Source organism: Pelodiscus sinensis, chromosome 1, assembly GCF_049634645.1.
Source record: "Pelodiscus sinensis isolate JC-2024 chromosome 1, ASM4963464v1, whole genome shotgun sequence".
NCBI classification, from domain to species: Eukaryota; Metazoa; Chordata; order Testudines; family Trionychidae; genus Pelodiscus; species Pelodiscus sinensis.
This window is the reverse complement of record NC_134711.1, coordinates 112,801,091-112,819,596: the sequence shown is the minus strand read 5'-3', so window position 1 is coordinate 112,819,596 and position 18,506 is coordinate 112,801,091.

Genomic DNA, 18,506 nt, shown 5'->3' with positions numbered 1-18,506 from the left:
ATACGTCTATACTGCACGGCTATTTCGAAATAAGCTGTTCCAGAATAGTTATTCCAAAATAGCACATCTACACTGTAGAGAAGCCTCATAATTAGTCAGAGGCAGGCTTCCCTAATGTAGATGCACCATATCAATTCTGAGCCCCAGGAGGCACTGGGGAGGAATAACTTAGAATGGCACTGGTGATGGACTATTTCGAAATAGCAGAAATAGAGTGTCTACACACACCTTATTTCAAAATAGCTATTTCAGGCTTTATTCCTCGTAGAATGAGATTTACAGATTTTGGAATAAGCTGTCCATTATTTCAAAATTATTTCAAAATAACAGAATGGCTGTGTAGATGCTCACATTGTTATTTCAAAATAATGCTAATTATCTCAAAATAATTTTGCTGTGCAGACATACCCTAATTTACAACCAGGTTTCACAATCTGGGTTAGCCTAGTCCACATGTGACTGAGCTTTCCCACAACAAAACCTTACCCATGTTGCTGTGTCCTCATGCACTTGCCCATATATGTCTGGGGACATGGTCTAGTTCTCAATTGCTCTAGCATTCTTTCCTACTTAGCTGTGTCAAAGTCTGTTCTATAGGAACTTCAGGGGGTAGCCTATTTAATCTATACAGGATAAATTTAAAAAACAACAAATAGTCTGGTAGCACTTTACAGACTAACAAAACATGTAGATGGTATCATGAGCTTTCGTGGGCACAGCCCACTTTTTCAGATGATGGGAGTTTTGAGTCTTTCATTCCCCCTTCTCCCTTCTCCCCTATTTATTTTGGGTCTGGACATCCTAAACTCAAAACTCCCATCATCTGAAAAAGTAGGCTGTGCCCATGAAAGCTCATGATACCATCTACATGTTTTGTTAGTCTATACAGTTCTACCAGACTATTTGTAGCTTTTTTATGTTATATAGGAGTAACTGTCAGAATCACTTGCATGATTTTGCCTGCATCCTTCCTGGAATGTGAGGGTACAACTAGACTACATGACTCCATCGACGGAGCCATGTAGATTAGTTTACTTGACAAAGGGAAATTAAGCGGCGATTTAAATAATCGCCACTTCATTTAAATCAAAATGGCCATCACGCTGTGCCGATCAGCTGTTTGTCGGCACAGTGCGGCAGTCTATACGGGGATCTGCCAACCCCAGAACCCTTTGTTGGCAGATCCTGTAAGCCTCGTTTCACAAGGCATAAAAGATCTGCCGACAAAGGGTTCTGGGGTCGGCAGATCCCAGTCTAAACTGCCGCACTGTGCCGACAAACAGCTGATCAGCACAGTGCAGTGGCCATTTTGATTTAAATGAAGCGGCGATTATTTAAATCACCGCTTCATTTCCCTTTTTCGTCCTGCCTCATCTACATGGCTCCGTTGACGGAGCCATGTAGTCTAGACACACCCTGAGTGTTCCAAAATGATTTAAACCACAGTTCTAACCACTTGTCCCCTAGTAAGGTCAGCTAGCCTGGGCTTAACACACTTCCAAACCTGGATCCAAACCAAGTTTTTTCTAAGTGGCTGGTAGGATGTGGATGAGGGAGCTTGGACTAAAACCAAGGAAAGGATCTGGGTTAATAGTGCAGTGAAGACATTCCCTTAGTACAATCCAACTCTGCTTTTAGGTTTAAAATAGATATCTAAAGGGGAGAGGGAAGAGATTTTTTTAACGGCTAAGAGTAGCACAAATAGTCCGATGCATTAGTTAAGCATGGAGGAGTAGAGGCAGAAGGTATTTCACCTTCTTCTGAATGATCAAGGTATTGGCCACTGTTAGGGGCAGGAAGCCAGGCTACACAAAGCAATGCTCTATTATGGCAAATGCTATTCTCCTGAACTGGAATGACATCAATTACTAGATGTATTTTTACTATACTCTTCCATTATGGCAATAAATGGTTATTTAAATACCATCAGGTACAAATTACTCCACTGGAAAATGCAGCAGGGAAAAGTAACAAAGACAGAACTTTTAAATCAATCTCATCTCTCCACCTGGCATATGAGGCAATTTCCATGCCAGATGGCAGATGTTTATGATGGTGCTTAAAACAAGTAAAATTTAAATGGATCTCAACACTTAATTGTTTTTAGTATAAAGGGTTCTCAATTAAAGAGTTTTTAAAAATCTTTTGTGGTTAGAATTCCTATTGGAAACTACCTGAAAACCTTCATGTTCCTTGACATAAAAGGAAGGACGAAGAGATCAGACTCTCAAGAATTAAGATATTTTTTTCTTACTGCAATCTACTTTAATTAATATATAGTCTCTTAAATTATCATACCAATGAATTCTTCTCTCCTTTAGAACAACACTATATGGGTGAAATGTTCCTGGTACCAAGGCATGAGATTTATTGTGGGTATATATCTATCAGGTGCATTTTTTACAATTTCTTGTTAGAAATGGACCTGAATTGGAACTCAAGACCTAAACAAATATTGAAATCTAAACTTGGCTCTGATTTTGAGTTTTGCAAAAGACCGTATTTCTTTTTAAATGGCCAAGTCGTCTTCATGAAGTGGTTTCTGCAAGCTGCTGGCAACAGTTCATCAGAACTAAGCAAACAGAATTCTTGAAGTTTGCTCTCATTCCTAGCATGTATTAGCAGGGATGGGCCTGAACCAGAAGCTCTAACACAATATCCTGCTTGAATTCTTGAGGAACATTGAATTCAGATGGAGATGACCCTGTTTCTGGGGATTTGGCTCTATGGCAGATGAAAAACAAGAAGTGGCCTGTTTTCCAGATCTGTTCAGGTGTGTCCCATAGTGGCAGATTACTTGGGGAAAACCTGTGAAGAAGGCAGAAATCTAATGGGATCATCTGATCCAATTAAGGGCCAAATTGTGCAATTAGGCCATTAGCTTGTGTTGTGGGGCAATGGGAAGCAACAGAAGAACTATGTCAAACACTTAAAAACAAGTGTTTTTTCAGTTTTTCCTGTTACAGACTATCTTGGCTACCCCTCTGAAGCTATGTTGTACACTGTACACTGAACACTAGTCCTTGCCAATATTCAAAGGAAACAGCTCTAAAAGAGTGCATTCCCCTCCATGACTGGTCAGCTCCCAGGGAGCTCTGTTCAAGCTCAACTTGAATCTATGAGCAAACCTGCAGAATATGGATCCCTGCCAGCTCCTAGTGAACAAACTTCTTCACAAACTTACCCTTGCAGGGTTTGCATAGCTATACTTTTTTTGGCTGTTGAGTGCCTATGTGAATGGGTCCTACAAACTTTTAGGAGGATCACCCATCTCTACTAAAAACTACCTTAAAAAAATAGGGCATTGCACCACAACCCCCTTCTGACAATAAAAGTTACTAGGACCGGGACTGATGCCTGAACCCATCCAAGCCCCACCAGCCCAGATGTGGGGGAGGGACAAAGTCAAAGTCCTAGTTCTATTGGCCCAGGCCAAGGGTGTCAGGCAAAGCCCAAAGACTTCAGCCCCAGGCAGGTGGCCTTTAACCTGAGTACCACCACCAAGAGCTAAATCCTCAGGTTTCAGTTTCATCCCTGGGCTTCAGCACCAGGCCCCAGCAAATCTAACATCAGCCCCAGTGACTCCAATGAAATGAAATCGCAACCCACTTTGGGATCCTAGCCCACAATTTGAGAATCGCTGCATCAGTGCTTATACCAGAACTACAGTATTGAATTTCTACCTTTCACTTGTTCCTGAGCAAACTGAAATCATAAGCCTTAAATACCTGACACCTCCCCTCTCCCATTTTATACCATTGTAACATTTTAATTTGCATTCCTGTGTGTAATTCACCATTGATACAATTTAATAGAGACATACGTTTCCGCTCTGTAGGAATATATAGGATAGTTTAAAAAGCCTAGGGAAGGGTTATAATTTTCTACTCAGTTTTGTAGGATATTAAATAATTTCTACTAAGCCCTGTTCAATCATTATAGAATCCTATTGGTGTTATCTCTATCTATTTGTATAGGATTTTTCCATAAGGGATGGCCCTATCTCTATGAGCAAACGTTTGTTATATATATGTACAAACACAGGTTTTGAAAGTCAGATTTGTTCAATTGCACACCTTATGCATGCTAGACATAAGCTCCTAAAATGCATTCAGAGCGCAGACAAATTCAGGTGGGGCCTGTACATTCATTTGGCGAGTTAGACACTTAGGGCATGTCTACACTAGGAAATTATAACTTATTTTGAAATAATAACTCCTGAAATAGCTATTTCAAAATAGCGTGTCCACAATACTGAGAAGCCTCGAAATTCATCTAAGGCAGGCTACCTTAATGTGGATGTACTACCTTGACTTAGAGCTCCAGGAAGCACTGGGGAATAATTACTTTGAATGTCTGTGGGGAGTAGTAAATCAAAATAGAAGCAGTGGAGCGTCTACACTACCACTATTTCAAAATAACTATTTTGAAATAAGTGTTATCCCTCATGGAAAGCAGGAGTTATTAGTTTGAAATAACCAGCCCCTTATTTCAAAATAAGGGGCTTGGTAGTGTGGATGCTCCCCATTATGTTGAAATAAGGGGAGTTATTTTCCAAATAAGTCCCTCGTGTAGACCAGGATGTACTGGCCACATGAAAATACCTGATTTACACCCATCTTTCACATATTTGTACGCACAAGTTAAGTGCTCACAGGTATGAATGCAAGCACACGCATGTTATGGGTGAAATCCTGCCCCAATGAAGGCAACAAACTCTCATTCACTTCCCTGTGGAGCCAGGATTTCAAACAAATTTTACAATCTAGCCTTATTGGTCGATGTCTTGAGCCACAGACGTCAGTGGAAGTCACTGAGCCAGGATCTCGCCAAATGATTGCACAGTGTTTTGACTCTTTTGAAACGATCAGTTCTATATGTAGTACACAAACAGACACTTGACTAGTTGGTGCTCAGAAACTGTTAAATAGGATGGTTCCACTACGGTCAATTTTTGGTGGGCTAGATTGAAGGGAAATGGTGGTATTCTCCCAGACTCAGGATTACTCCTCTAAAGCTTGTGGGGGGTCAGGCTGATACCACTATGGAACATGCTAAGCAATATTTTCTCACTGTTTCCTTATAGTCCTTCCTCCCTCCCCCTCCCCCCCCCCCCCCCCCCCGTCTGTATCCATCTGTGTGTCTTATACTTAGAGACTACGTTTAGACTGGCATGATTTTCTGCAAATGCTTTTAACGGAAAAGTTTTTCCGTTAAAAGCATTTGTGGAAAAGAGCGTCTAGATTGGCACGGACGCTTTTCCGCAAAAGCACTTTTTGCGGAAAAGCGTCTGTGCGAATCTAGACGCGGTTTTGCGCAAGAAAGCCCTGATCGCCATTTTCGTGATCGGGGCTTTTTTGTGCGAAACAATACCACGTTGTCTACATTCGCCCTCTTGCGCAAAAGTATTTGCGCAAGAGGGCTTTTGCCCGAACGGGAGCAGCATAGCATTTCCGCAAGAACACTGACAAACTTACATGAAATCGTCAGTGTTCTTGCAGAAATTCAAGCGGGCAGTGTAGACAGCTGGCTAGTTTTTCCGCAAAAGCAACTGCTTTTGCGGAAAAACTTGCCAGTCTAGACACAGCCAGATTGTAAGCTCCTTCTGGTTAGGCCTATCTTTTGGTCCTGGGTTTGGACCTGCACAAAAGGTTCCAGTGCATAACTAGGGCTCCTAGGTTCCAAAGTAATACAAATAAATAGTAATAAAGGTACTCTGAATGGGTGTCACAAATAGATCTAGTAACATAGTATAAATTGTTTAAACAGAGCAGCCATAGCTGGCAGGGAAGGAGAAGACATACTAGAATCTGAGGTCCACTCTTGTGTTTCAAAGGTTGAGGCTAATTCATCTTCTGATTGAAACCATCTAATTTATCTTGGGATATTTTCCTCTTCCAAGTTCCCACACATGTCGTGGGTCAGTCCTGCTTTTCAGTAGAAACAAAACAAACACAAGCAAACTAACCAGCTGGCATATGGAGGAACAAACCACCCTACAAATCTAAAACCAGAGAAGCCCTTCTCCCATCTACCTCTAGCTCATCCTCATCTCTTGCCCTCTATTTCTACTCTTCCAGGGTATGTCTACACTACCCCGCTAGTTCGAACTAGCGGGGTAATGTAGGCATACCGCACTTCCACGAGGTGTACCGGTAGTTCGGAATAGGAAGCCTAGTCCGAACTACCTAGTTCGAGCCCCGTGTAGCCACGCTGCACGGGGTTCGAACCAGCGGGGTTTTAAAAATGGCGGCTCCCCGCTTATGCAAATGAAGCCCGGGAAATTCAAATCCCGGGCTTCATTTGCAAGTGCAGTATGCCTACGTTACCCTCCTAGTTCGAACTAGCGGGGTAGTGTAGACATACCCCCAGTGTGTACTGAAGAGTGTGTACTATTGTTAGTCTCTAATAGTTGGCACAGTGTCTTCAGGGACATCATGGAAGGACAGTATGGCTATGTCTACACTACAGACTGTTTGCGAAAAATGGCCATTTTCCCACAAAAACACGCAGAGTGTCCATACCTCAAGCACATTTTTGCACAAAAAAATCAAAAGAGCAAAGAGTTTTTTGCACAATAGAGGTATAACTCCTTTTTGCACAAGAGCTCTTGTGCAAAAAGGTGTGTGTGGATGGAGAATGGGGAGGGGTTGGGCAAAAAGAGGCAATCAAAAAAAGCACAGGTGCCCTGGTGGCCATTCTGTAAATAGCAATCACAGGGTATGTCTACACTACAAAGTTAGTTCGAACTAACTTTCATAGGCGCTACACTAGCGCTCCGTTAGTTCGAACTTAATTCGAACTAATGGAGCGCTTAGTTCGAACTAGGTAATCCTCATTCCACGAGGATTAAGCCTAGTTCGAATTTACTAGTTCGAATTAAGGGCTGTGTAGCCCCTTAATTCAAACTAGTGGGAGGCTAGCCCTCCCCAGGTTTCCCTGTTGGCCACTCTGGCCAACACCAGGGAAAGTCGTCTGCCCCCCTCCCGGCCCCGGCCCCCTTAAAGGGGCACGGGCTGGCTACGGTGCCCGTGCCAGGTGCAAGCCTGCCAGCACCCAGCCAGCAGACCCTGCACCTGGCACGGATCGAGCCACCCACCTGATGCCCCCCAGCCATCCCCCTCTTCCCGGGACCAGGCTGGTGGCTCCCGGGAGCTTGCCCGGGACCGCAAGAGGTGGGCACCCGCCTGGGCTAGTGCGGACATCGTGGACCTCGTCCACGATCTCTGCACTAGGCACAGCTAGGGCAGGAGAGCTGCCAGCCTGGCCACCCAGGAGCAGGTGTGCATGAAAATCAAGGTGGTCCACTGAGACCCCCAACCCTGAGCCCTGAGCTTACAATGGCCGTCCTGGGTCAGACCAAAGGTCCATCTAGCCCAGTAGCCTGTCTGCCGACAGTGGCCAACCCTAGGGACCCTGGAGGGGATGGACCGAAGACAGTGACCAAGCCATTTGTCTCATTCCATCCCTCTCCAGCCTTCCACAAACCTTGGGCAGGGACACCACTCCTACCCCCTGGCTAATACCACTCCATAGACCCAACCTCCATGATTTGATCTCACATCCCTTTAAACTCTGTTCTATTTCTAGCCTTCACAGCCTCCTGCAGCAAGGAGTTCCCCAGGTTGACTCTTTGCTTTGTGAAGAACAACTTTCTGTTACTAGTTTGAAGCCTGCTACCCATTCCTTTCCTTTGGTGTCCTCTAGTCCTTCTTTATGGGAACTAATGAAGAACTTTTCTGTATGCACCCTCTCCACCCAACTCCTGCTTTTAGAGACCTCTATCCTGTCCCCCCTCCGTCTCCTCTTTTCTAAGCTGAAAAGTCCCAGTCTCTTTAGCCTATCTTCATAGGGGACCTGTTCCCAACCCCTGATCATTTTAGTTGCCCTCCCCTCTCCCACCCTCTCTCTTCCCCTCTCCCACCTCCTTTTCCCAGTCTCCCCCAGTTTTGTTCAATAAAGATAGATTCCATTTTTGAACACAATTGTCCTTTATTTTGTACATCAAGAAGAGGGGCTAGGGAAGGGTAAGTGGAAGGAGGTGAGGGAGGAATGGGGTACGCGCCCCTGATGGGGAGGACTGGGCTGGCTCTACAGGCTTCTGGGGGTGGAAGCTCTCCTGCAGCCCCCCAATTGCCCCCTCTCCCCAGATGGCAGCCTGCGGCAAGTGCAGCCGGTCTGATGGCCGAGTGCTGTGATGTGCCCAGTGTGGGTACTCCGGGCAATCCAAGCCAGGACTGCTTTGCAAGCGGGGCACCCTGAGAACTGTCTGTCCGGGGTGGGGGTCGGGAGCCTTTAAGCACAGCCCTCGGCTAGCCTGAGACAGCAGCTCCACGCTCTAAGTCCTCCTCTGATGCCCTGCCGGCACTGCTTCCAGCCATCCTTAACCCCGCTTCAGTGTGGACGCGCTAGTTCGAATTAGCAAAACGCTAATTTGAACTAGTTTTTAGATCTAGATGCGTTAGTTCGAATTAGCTTAGTTCGAATTAACTAATTCGAACTAAGTTAGTTCGAATTAACGTTGTAGTGTAGACATACCCACAGTTTCCTTTCAAGAGAGAGTACATGCAGTCTGGACACTCTCTTTTGCAAAAGCGCATCGCTTTTTCGATGCGCTTTTGCAGTGTGGATGCGCTCTTGGGCAAGAAGTTTTTGTGGAAGATCTCTCCTGCAAAAAGTTTCTTGTGTAAGAAGCCTGTAGTGTAGACATAGCCTATGTGTTTATTTCATAAGCTGACCACTAACATCAATGTTGGAAATATGAAACATCCAAATTTATACATATCACTGAAATCCATCTTTCTACTCATATTTGGGAGTTTGATTCAATGTTTGGAACTCTTTTATAGTGAGCTCAGATGATAGTATAATTTACACTGAAAGTCCTAAACTGGTTCTGTACAGTGCAGTTAACAAACTGGTTTTCCAGTTACATGGGCCCTGTTTATATTAAGGCAAATTAATTAAAAAATTAGTTAAAAAACCTCTTTGCTATGAGAACACTCATGTAGGGTATGTCTACACTACAAAGTTAATGCGAACTAACAGCTGTTAGTTCGAATTAACTTTAGTAGGGGCTACACATACAAACCGCTAGTTCGAATTTAAATTGAACTAGTGGAGCGCTTAATTCGAACTAGGTAAACCTCATTCTATGAGGACTAATGCCTAGTTCGAATTAAGTAGTTCGAATTAAGGGCTGTGTAGCCCTTCCCAGGTTGCTCTGGTGGCCACTCTGGGCCAAACCAGGGAAAGTTTTCTGCCTCCCTCCTGACCCCGGAGCCCTTAAAGGAGCACGGTCTGGCTACAGTGCTTGTGCCAGTTCCAAGCCTGCCAGCACCCAGCCAGCAGACCCTGCACCTGGCACAGCATGAGCCAGCCACCCGCTGCCACTCAGCCCTCTGCCTCTTCCCAGGACCAGGCTGGTGGCTCACAGGAGCCTGCCTGGGGCTGCAAGAGGTGGGTGCCCGCCTGGTCTAGTGCAGAGATCGTGGACCTCATCGAGGTTTAGGGGGAGGCCTCCAACGTCCACATTCTCCGCACTAGGCACAGGAAAGCGGCCGTCTAGGGCAGGATAGCTGCCAGCCTGGCCACCAAAGGCCACATGAAAACCCAGGAGCAGGTTTGCATGAAAATCAAGTTGGTCCAGTGAGATCCCTGACCCTGGACCCTGAGCTTAGAACATAAGAATGGCCGTACAGGGTCAGACCAAAGGTCCATCTAGCCCAGTAGCCTGTCTGCCGACAGCGGCCAGCACCAGGTACCCCGGAGGGGATGGACCAAAGACAATGACCAAGCGATTTGTCTCGTGCCATCCATCTCCAGATTTCCACAAACAGAGGCCAGGAACACCGTTCCTACCCACTAGCTAATAGCACTCCATGGACCCAATCTCTATGAATTTATCTAACTTCTCTTTAAACTCGGTTATAGTTCTAGCCTTCACAACCTCCTGTGGCAAGGAGTTCCACAGGTTGACTATGTGCTGTGTGAAGAAGAACTTTCTTTTATTAGTTTTAAGCCTACTACCCATTCATTTTATTTGGTGTCCTCTAGTCCTTATATTATGGGAACTAATGAAGAACTTTTCTTTATTCACCCTCTCCACACCACTCATGATTTTATAGACCTCTATCATTTCCCCCTTTAGCCTCTCTTCATATGAGACCTGTTCCAAACCCTTAATCATTGTAGTTGCCCTTTTCTGAACCCTTTCCAAGGCCAAAATATCTTTTTTGAGGTGAGGAGACCACATCTGTACTCAGTACTCAAGATACTTCCCCTCCTCCTTCTTCCCCTGGCTTCCCCCTTCCAGCTCCCTCCTCCCAGGTTTCCCCCTCCCCTCTCCCACCGTCTCTCTTCCCCTCTCCCACCTCCTTTTCCCAGTCTCCCCAGAGGTTCATACCCCCTCCCCCCAGTTTTGTTAAATAAAGAGAGTTTCTATTTTTGAACACGTGTCCTTTATTTTTTACATCAGGAAGGGAGGCTAGGGAGGGGTAAGTGGAAGGAGGTGAGGGAGGAATGGGGCACGAGCCCCCAATGAGGAGGACTGGGGTGGCTCTGCGGGCTCCTCGGGTTGGAAGCTCTCCTGCAGGGCATCCTGGATCCTGACAGCCCCCCAATTGACCCCTCCCTGGATGGCAGCCTGTGGCAAGTGCAGCCGGGCTGATGGCCGAGTGCTGTGATGTGCCAAGTGAGGGCACTCAGGGCACTCCAAGACAGGACTGCTTTGCTGTCCCTCATCGAGTTAGACAAGCAAGAGGGGTGGGGGTTGGGTCCCTTTAAGCACAGCTCTCGGCTAGCCTGAGGCAGCAGCTCCACACTCTAAGTCCTAACCTGATGCCCTGCCGGCACTGGTTCCGGCCAGCCTTTAACTTCAGTTCAAGGTCCACTCAATGTGGACATGCTATTTCGAATTAGCAAAATGCTAATTTGAATTAGTTTTTAGGTCTAGATGCACTAATTCGAATTAGCTTATTTTGAATTAACTAATTCGAATTAAGTTAGTTTGAATTAGTGCTGTAGTGTAGACATACCCATAGAGAGCATACCTATTATTATTATTATCATGCAAGCTTGCTAGATATACAAAAGCAGTGCTTGTCCTGGTACAACCAAGTTTCATTGATAAAACAATGAAGCAAACTAACACCTTTTTCTAAATAAAGTTTCACCAATAGCACTGTACGTTAATGGAGCTATTTCATTGCTAATGTGACTGACTGCTTATTGATTCTTTCAGTAATCCAGCCAGGGCTTCAGAGTACAATTTAGTTTGGAGAGCTACGGGTCCAACATCTATGCTCAATTACAACTTTCAGAAGGGTAAATCAATAAAATTTAAATTGCTTATGGTAATCACAACTTCAAATCATTGCGATCAGCATAAGCAATCTGCTGACCCCAGCCAAGCGCCTAAATTGAAACTTGTAATAAGTGGTCATTTAGTCTGGGTCCATTCATATTATTTTGGAGGCAGGTGATGAACAATTAAAGATCACCCAGCACTTTCCCTATCTAGCATTCCCATCTGAATTCCCGAAGTACTAATATGCAGGATTCCTGTGTACAGGACTTTGCACTTCTTTAATGGGTATTCTGTAGGAATAAGCAATTATATTTTCTATTAAACAATTTCAGTGTAATTGAATTAGCAGCTATAATATTGCTCAGGCAAGCAGAAGCTTTCCTAGGAAAAATTAAGTGATATTGGGTAATTCAGATTAATTATTACTACTGAAAAATTCAACCATTAAACAGAATTGCCTCCCCTTCCCCCAAAACATCACAACTGACAGACACATTGTCAAGAAACTTATGCACAGAAACAATCTGGTTTTTGGTCATTATAGTCTTTTCTCAGTTCGTTATAAAAACCTGTCTATTACAATGAACATTTCATAGGCTGTTTTCTTTAACAAAGCAGGTTGCAAGTTTAAACAAAGATAGCCTGCAGATTACTTTCACAATAAGGAGTCACCTTAGAATTACATTTTAATAAATCATTGACAATAAATCTTCTGCATTATGGCACAAGGGTTTAGAGAAGGTGAGAAAAAAAGGCAAATACAGGGAGAGCGATCAATGACAATCCCCTTCTGCCAATATAATAGATTGACCAACTCTAATGTAAAGTTTGTTATGCTCAAAAATAAAAGCCCTACAAGTTTTATTTAAAGAAGATGTAAGAACAATTGCTACAGAGTCAGTGGACAGAAATGGGATTTAATTAACACACCCATTACTATTATTCATGTTATACTTCAGTAGGTTTTGCATAATTTAAAACTCTAGTCCAAATCCTATGGACCTTACTCAGGACTACAGTTGGATGAATAATTTAAAAACAATCATTTGAGAATATTTTCACTATTAAAAATGCCAAGGTCAGTTCACTAGTTCATGAGGTCATAGCGTTTGTTTTTCAGGAGCATTTGAAAAACTGCCATACATTTCATAGTTGAAATTCATAAAAATGAGTGTGAATTTTACCACAAAAGATGCCTTGTCTGAAGATTTGTATCTTTGCTATTCATATTCTCCTGTTTGAAATGTTTGACTCATTCAGTGGCGCGAAGGAACAATTCACGGATTCTTTCATTGATCCGTAGATTTAAAGGCCAGAAGAGAGCATCAAGAGTGATCTGGATAACACAGGCCAATAAACCTCTCCCAATCATTTTTTGCATCAAGCGCAAAATGTCTGTTTTAACTAGAGTGTATCTTTTAAAAAGCCATCCAGTTTTGATTTAAAAATGTAAAATGATAGCAACTCTGACACTTCCCTAGATAGGTTGTTCTGATGGTTAGTTGCCATTAAAAACATGCATCTTATTTCTAGACATCATTCCATGCAACACCACCCCATTTTATAACTACGGCTAGAAGAAATAATACTTTTCTATTTATGCAGTGCTTTTCATCCAAGAATTTCACAGTATTGTAAAAACATTAACCAAAATTCACAACATCTTCTTCTCCCCATTTTATGGATGGGGAAACTGAGACAGTAGGGACCCGAGTCAACAGACCGTCCTATCCAGCAAAGCACTAGCTTCAATGGGTCGTTACATGTGCACTTAGTGTAAAGCACACACTAATGTGTTTGTTGATTAGGGATGGTCTTAAGTAGGTCCTCAACTGTGGTGCTGAACTGGGGCTTTGAGAGATGTAGAGAAAAAATTAAGAGCATTCACAAAGTTTTGGGAGTCCAGCTTGATATACTTAAGACTTGGTTACCTGAGGTGTTGCACCCACATCACAATGGGTGCCGAGAGTATTCAGGATCTCTGTGGGATGGACCTCAGACTTGGCCTAAACTTAAGTTTTGCCAGCACCGGGGTGTTAGCAAACACTCCAATGCTGGTACAATGCCTCTAAGAAAAACATCACACCCTTGACCAACATAGCTATGCTGTCAAAAGCCTCAGTGTAGATATAACAAGCAGTCCCGTAAAGACTTAACAATTTATTAGGGCATAAGCTTTTGTGAGATACATCTCACTTCCTTGGATGCTTAAAGAGAAAAGAAAAGAAAAAAGGTAGGAACTACAGAGATGGGAGTGTAACCTCAGTGCTAATTAAATCAAAGTGGATATGGCTCACCTCCAACAGTGATGAGAAGGTTAGAGTACCTTAAGGGGAAATTATTTATTGTAATGTAATTATCTATTGCCATGGCATGTTTCTATTTAAACCTCTTTAGACAGTGCATGTGAATTCCAGCTTAGCAGTTGCTTCTTGCAGCCTGTTTCTGAAGATTTTTTTTTCTTGAGAATGGCAACTTGCAACCTGCAACTGTAAATCCAGGAAGGTTAAAGTGCTCTCCCACTGGTTTTGATGTCTGATTTGTGTCCATTTAGTCTCCTGCGTAGAGACTGTCTGGTTTGACCAATATGCATGACAGAGGGCCATTGTTGGCATATGATAGCATATATCACATTGATAGATGTGCACATAAACAAACCTTTGATGGATAGCTGACGTGGTTAGGTCCCGTGATGGTGTCACTAGGGTAGATATGTGGTCAGAGTTGGCAACAGGGTTTGTGGAAGGGATTGGTTCCTGGGTTAGTGTTTCTGTTGTGGGGTGTGAAATTGGTAGTGAGTGATTGTTTCAGGTTGAGCGGACTGTCTGTAAGCAAGGACTGGCCTTCCTTCCTCTGTGAGAGTGAGGTATAGGCATCAACTTTAGGCTGTAGATATAGTTATACAGGCATAAAAGTCCATTTGCCAATATGAATTGTTTCATTTGGGGGTATGGTATTGGCTATATCAGCAAAAGACCTCTGGTGTAAAATCCATCTCCACAAGACTGATTTTATGGCACAGTTATACCAATCCTGCTAGACCAGCAAAACCTTTCTAATGTAGAAAAGCCCCTATTTTTTCCTACCTTAAATACTTATGATATTATGAAAATAAGAAGCAAGAACTATAGTAGCAAATTCTGAGTTCCTGTTTAAACTATAGCCCAGTGTAAAAGTGTACCTCTGAGTCTGAGAAATTTATATGCTGTCCTGGCTTATTCTCATTGCCAGACATGTCAACGTATGTGGAATATACAACTGCTTAAGAATATCAATCATTGAAAAAAATATGTTTATGTTTTACCGTCACTCCTTGTTGGCATACAAGTGCATAATTATGTGTTTCTAGTTGGAGGGGGTCCAGTTCTTTTAGTTCATTTTTTAAAAATGCAAATGTTGCTAAGTGTTTTATCTTAAAATGGCTAATGCAAAAAGGACAGTCTAGAGTACGATGGACAACATTCCCTACAAAAATACATGCAAGGCAAGGCAAGGAACCTGAAGCATACTGGAAGCTGAACCGATGATTTATTGAAATATTTTCACAAAGTGTAACTGGTAACTGCCAAAGTCAGATGGACAATAATATTCTGTGTATTGCTATGATTATGCAACTTTATAAATAACAAATAAAGATGTACTACAGAGTCCTAGTCACAAAAATAAACTAGATGTTCATAATAGCTTTGAAATGACCTTTTCACATATATTCAATGGTGACTTCTGTGACTAACTGCTCACTAGTCTATGTAGGTTGTTTACAGTCTGGCCTGGAGCAGAGGACCATGGCCATTTACAGGCTGCCAACAGCGGCTAAGATAAAAATTAGGTCCTCCTAGCTCCAAAGCACAGGCCCGTACTACTTAACTGAAAACAGACTCTCCATTAGTTGTTATCCTATAGGGTATATGACAACTGGTGTAGGATGTCTGATTCCATTCTTCAGAGGTTAGTGGTACATGTAAATTAACCTAGCAGTTCTCAACCAAGGGTACACAGAGGACTTCCAGGGAGCAGATCAACTCATCTAGATAGCTGCCTAGTTTTACCAGGAGCTACATAAAACCCACTAACAACATCTGTACACACTAAAATTTCACACAGACAATGACTTGTTTAAATTGCTTCATACACTGAAATGAAAGTACAATATTTATATTACTCCTAGAAGTGGCTGTTGCAAGTCAAGGATGAAGCACATTTGTAGGACAGCATGGAGAAGGCTTCATTGCAGCCTGCTATGCAATTGTGGTTCTACTGATTGAGACATGTTCGGACTCCCCACTTCCACTAACTTCCTTGATCTCTTGAGCAATAGGTATTGGTCCGTTTCCCCTACTTGCTTCTTTTAACTATCCAATCTTTAGGTGCTTACTGATTACCAATTCTGCCTATTTGGTTATCTTTTTGGGTATGTCTACTCAGCAAAGTTATTTCGAAATAACAGCCCTTATTTCGAAATAACTTTCCTAGCGTCTACACAGCAAAACCACAATTTCAAAATAAATTCAAAATAGCGAAGTGCTTATTTCAAATTTGGTAAACCTCATTCTGTGAGGAATAACACCAAATTCAAAATAGCTATTTTGAAATAAGTACTGTATAGACACTTATTTGGAAATAGGGGGCCTCCAGCCATCCCAGGGTGGCCACTCCAGCCTCAACCAAGAACACTCCTCTCCCTCCCCCCTCCCTGGAGCCCTTAAAGGGGTAAACTCTGGCCACAGTGCTTGTGCCAGCTCCAAGCCTGCCAGCCCAGAGCCAGCAGTCACTGCCCCTGACCCAGTGGCCCCAAAACATGAGCCAGCAAGCCACTGGCAGCCAGCCCACCACCGCTCCCCAGGAGCAGTCTGCCAGTTCTCAGGAGCCTGACAGGGAACAGAGAAGGCGGGCGCCTTCCTGGTCCAGGGTGGAGATCATGGATCTTATTCAGGTTTGGGGGCGATGTCCTCAACGCCCATGATCTCCGCACTAGATGGAGGAATGCAGCCGTCTACGGTAGGATAGCTGCCAGCCTGGACACCAAAGGCCACATGCGAACCCAGGAGCAGGTTTGCATGAAAATCAAGTTGGTCCGGTGAGACCCCCAACCCTGAACCCTGAGCTTCCCCTCCCCCTTCTTCTCCTTGCTCCCCCCTTCCAGCTCCCTCCTCCAAGGTTTCTCCCTCCCCTCTCCTGTCTCCTTTTCCCAGTCTCACCAAAGTTTCATTCCCTCCCCCACAGTTTTATTAAATAAAGAGAGTTTGTGTTCATGAAAATACATGTATTTTATTTGACATCAGGAAGGGGGGTTAGGGAGGGGTAAGTGGAAGGACGTGAGGGAGGAATGAGGCACAAGCCCCCAGTGGGGCAGACCAGGGAGGCTCTTAGTGCTCCTCAGGGTGGAAGCTCTCACGCAGGCCTTCCTGGATACTGACAGCCCCCCGATGGACCTCCCGGATGGCAGCCTGTAGAAAGTGCAGCCAGGCTCGCAGCAACGCATCCAAGAGAAGCATCAGAGTGCCCGGGGCAGCTCTGGCTCCATGTTGCAGAGTGCTGTGGTGTCTTGAGTGAGGGCAACCAGAGCACGCAGAGACAAAATGCTTTGCTGTCCCTCATCAAGGTAGGCAAGTAAGCAGGGATACCTGAGAACTGGCTGTCCGGGGGTTATCCCTATAAGCACAGACCTCAGATAGCCTCAGGCAGCAGCCTCGCACTGTAAGTCCTGACCTGGTGCCCTGCTGGAACTGGTTCCAGCCAGCCTTAAATGCGATTCAGAGTCCACTCAGTGTTGACGCGCTATTTCGAAATAGCAAAAAGCTATTTCGAAATGCATTTTATGTGTAGACGCATTTTTTCAAAATAAGCTATTTGGAAATAACTATTTTGAAATAAGTTATTTCGAAAGCACACTGTAGTACAGATATACCCTTTGATATTTTCATACCCTCTGCTCCTTCTTTCCTTCCCCTTTCCATTTTTCCCCTTCCTTCCCTCTCCCTTCTCCCCTATTTATTTTGGGTCTGCACATCCTAAACTGTAAACTCCGGTCATCTGAAGAAGTGGGCTGTGCTCACGAAAGCTCATGATACCATCTACATGTTTTGTTAGTCTATAAAGTGCTACCAGACCATTTGTTGTTTTTAAAGTTTATCCTGTACAGACTAACTCGGCTACCCCCTTAAGCTTTTGTTCTCTTCTATTATACATTTGACCTAATATTTTGCACCTGATCCTTCCCTTTAACTTGGTCCCAAGAAATTAGTTGATCTTAGCTTCTTTTTGTCTTCTTCCCTCTTTTGAGGGGTCAGCTACTTGTTTTCTGCAGGTGGGCCCTTTTTAAAACCATCCTTTCCTAATTAGGATGTCAGGTGGCTTGTACCTTACATGCACTTTGCATGAAGAACACAATATTAGTGGAGCAAATCCTGACATCCTCTCTCCGTTTTTCCTCAATCTTTATTTAAGCACACTGCTATTAAGGTCCCCTACACAGACATAACCTCCACAAGGCCAGGAAACTCCACCAAAGTGTCCATGTAGTTTCTTCTGCCAAAAGAAGTGTGTTTGTCCTCTTGTGGTAGTAATCTTGGCCACAAACATCACACATTCCCTGGGAGGTATGGAAGGCACCAGGCCACTGAATGCCCTTTGGTCTGCTGGTCCTGTTTTTCGGCAGAGTGGTATCTCTGTCAGCCTCCCCAGCTAGTGCCTGACATTGGGTCTCCTTTAAAAAGAGTGAGGTCTTCTGATCTGTATTAAATCTTCAGCTTTGGATCCATTAGCTTTTCTCTGCATTGCTCACAGGAGGGACCATACATGTCCCTTCAACTCCACAACAATTCACTCACCCACTCCTCCTTTGGCCTGCCCGACTTTTCCCTGCTCATGGTTCCAGAGCCCTCCATGGCAACCCAGAAATGGGGAGATGGCTGATTCATCCACCCACTGCCCACATCCACCTTTCTATCATAGGGCTGGTGTTAGCTCCATGCAAAAGAACAGGAGATCCAGATGATAGGGGATATGTGGATCCAAAGGGAACAATTTGGGCCTGCATAATTGGCCAGTTATTATACAGAACTCATTGTAATGGTACTAACAAATTTATATCTATAAATGTACTATGTTTTTTCCAAGTCCTCCAGAAATCACAGCTGTCATTTTCAGGCATTACTGTTTTTAAATATTTGAAATCCTTCAGAGATTAAGGAAAGTC